This window comes from Salmo salar, chromosome 19 (assembly GCF_965601325.2).
Source record: "Salmo salar chromosome 19, fSalSal1, whole genome shotgun sequence".
In the NCBI taxonomy this organism is placed as follows: Eukaryota; Metazoa; Chordata; class Actinopteri; order Salmoniformes; family Salmonidae; genus Salmo; species Salmo salar.
The window spans coordinates 47424276-47427751 of NC_138309.1; positions in this window are offsets into that span (position 1 = coordinate 47424276).

Consider the following 3476-nt stretch of genomic DNA (forward strand, 5'->3'; position numbering starts at 1 on the left):
CAGACCAAAGGACAGATTTCCACCGGTCTAATGTCCATTGCACGTGTTTCTTGGCCCAAGCAAGTCTCTTCTTCTTATTGGTGTCCTTTAGTAGTGGTTTCTTTGCAGCAATTCAACCATAAAGGCATGATTCACGCAGTCTCCTCTGAACAGTTGATGTTGAGATGTGTCTGTTACTTGAACTCTGTGAAGCATTTATTTGGGCTGCAATTTCTTTGGCTGGTAACTCTAATGAACTTATCCTCTGCAGCAGAGGTAACTCTGGATCTTCCTCTCCTGTGGTTGTGGTTGTCCTCAACCACAGGAAAGGAAGACCCAGTTACCTCTGCTGCAGAGGATAAGTTCATTAGAGTTACCAGCCAAAGAAATTGCATCCCAAATAAATGCACACCTGTTAATTGAATATATATATATATATATTGAATATATATATACACTGCTCAAAAAAATAAAGGGAACACTTAAACAACACAATGTAACTCCAAGTCAATCACACTTCTGTGAAATCAAACTGTCCACTTAGGAAGAAACACTGATTGACAATACATTTCACATGCTGTTGTGCAAATGGAATAGACAACAGGTGGAAATTATAGGCAATTAGCAAGACACCCCCAATAAAGGAGTGGTTCTGCAGGTGGGGACCACAGACCACTTCTCAGTTCCTATGCTTCCTGGCTGATGTTTTGGTCACTTTTGAATGCTGGCGGTGCTTTCTCTCTAGTGGTAGCATGAGACGGAGTCTACAACCCACACAAGTGGCTCAGGTAGTGCAGCTCATCCAGGATGGCACATCAATGCGAGCTGTGGCAAGAAGGTTTGCTGTGTCTGTCAGCGTAGTGTCCAGAGCATGGAGGCACTACCAGGAGACAGGCCAGTACATCAGGAGATGTGGAGGAGGCCGTAGGAGGGCAACAACCCAGCAGCAGGACCGCTACCTCCGCCTTTGTGCAAGGAGGAGCAGGAGGAGCACTGCCAGAGCCCTGCAAAATGACCTCCAGCAGGCCACAAATGTGCATGTGTCTGCTCAAACGGTCAGAAACAGACTCCATGAGGGTGGTATGAGGGCCCGACGTCCACAGGTGGGGGTTGTGCTTACAGCCCAACCCCATGCAGGACGTTTGGCATTTGCCAGAGAACACCAAGATTGGCAAATTCGCCACTGGCGCCCTGTGCTCTTCACAGATGAAAGCAGGTTCACACTGAGCACGTGACAGACGTGACAGAGTCTGGAGACGCCGTGGAGAACGTTCTGCTGCCTGCAACATCCTCCAGCATGACCGGTTTGGCAGTGGGTCAGTCATGGTGTGGGGTGGCATTTCTTTGGGGGGCCGCACAGCCCTCCATGTGCTCGCCAGAGGTAGCCTGACTGCCATTAGGTACCGAGATGAGATCCTCAGACCCCTTGTGAGACCATATGCTGGTGTTGTTGGCCCTGGGTTCATCCTAATGCAAGACAATGCTAGACCTCATGTGGCTGGAGTGTGTCAGCAGTTCCTGCAAGAGGAAGGCATTGATGCTATGGACTGGCCCGCCCGTTCCCCAGACCTGAATCCAATTGAGCACATCTGGGACATCATGTCTCGCTCCATCCACCAATGCCACGTTGCACCACAGACTGTCTAGGAGTTGGCGGATGCTTTAGTCCAGGTCTGGGAGGAGATCCCTCAGGAGACCATCCGCCACCTCATCAGGAGCATGCCCAGGCGTTGTAGGGAGGTCATACAGGCACGTGGAGGCCACACACACTACTGAGCCTCATTTTGACTTGTTTTAAGGACATTACGTCAAAGTTGGATCAGCCTGTAGTGTGGTTTTCCACTTTAATTTTGAGTGTGACTCCAAATCCAGACCCCCATGTGTTGATAAATTGGATTTCCATTGATTATTTTTGTGTGATTTTGTTGTCAGCACATTCAACTATGTAAAGAAAAAAGTATTTAATAACATTATTTCTTTCATTCAGATCTAGGATGTGTTGTTTAAGTGTTCCCTTTATGTTTTGAGCAGTATATATATATATTCAATTAACAGGTGTGCCTTGTTGAAAGTTAATTTGAGGAATTTCTTTCCTTCTTAGTGCGTTTGAGCCAATCAGTTGTGTTGTGACAAGGTAGGGGAGGTATACAGACCCACAGGGAAGGGGTGGTATGGGGAGGGTTTTCTTTGATCGCCGGGAGTGGGCGTGAGGATCTGTGTACTTTTTGAATATTATTGCCTGTCTGTGATCTGAACCCCTCACAAAAACTGGTCAAATGTGTTGAAAGTATGTTAGTTTATTGGTATCAATGTTTAATTGAGTTTACCAGTATTCAAGATGATAATTATGATTACAGGGTATATAAATTTAGGCCATTGCAATAGTGCCCTTTTGGTTTTCAGTTGTTTTCATGTGTTTGGAGGGGCTTTGCTGACTTTTAGGTCCAAGCGGTTTATTGAACATGCACTCTCTTAAGGTGATGTTTTTTATATTGTGCATTTATATTTACATTAATATGTACTGTTTATTTGTAATGCTGTGAAAAACGTCCTTTCTATTCTTTCTGCATTGATGTTTTTTGTCACTGTTTTTGATGGGTTTTGTGAACTTGGTATGTTGTCTCTGTGAAGGCACTGGGTAGGCCTACTATAGGGAGCGATAGAGCCATACAGAAAGTAACTAAGAACTGAAAAGCCATTTGTGTAATCGTATCGATGTGTTTCATTGTAAATCCGTTTTTAAACAAACAAACCTACACCTGAATTATATAATCAACGTTGCTTGTTTGTTATATCTGTCTCAGACTGTTTCCCTAAATGGGCCTCGAGAACCTGTGACTTTGATTAGATAGATGTTATCCTAATACAGTGTATTTCCTTATGGTGAATATCTTCTCAGGTTGAACTGGAGTTAGCTAATTGCTCATTTCTAGCTATTATCATCCATGCAGCATTATTTATGGGATACAAAATTCTCCCATTGCACGGTTGACAAAATCACAATGGTGTAAGTAGCAAAGTTTCACAATGCGGAAAAGGCAAATGTGATTTATTGCTTCTTTCGCTTTTGATGCAATCTCTCACCTCCAAACCCTTTTGAGCAGCAATAGACATGCAAGTGCTATACTTCAAAACAATGGACAAAGGCACATATGTTGCCAGATTGTGATGATACAGATACAAGATCTTTAAAACATCCTAAAACATTGGCATTTCTGTCTGAAGTATAGATACATAGTATCTAGTTCTTAATGATGATGATACCAAAACAAAAATTACTGATCATATTGTAACTTAATCTCATGCAAATACGTTCTTTAAGCATGTTTAACTGACTTTCTACAGAATGTGGTATGAAATACTTTGAACAAACGTAGATGTTTTTGGCAGTTTTATTGTGTGTGTGTGTGCAATGACAAAGAGGAAGTGAGGGTGGAGAACCACTAACCACATTGATCAATTCCTTTATGCCCTGCCTAGTCCTTAGAAGAAACTAA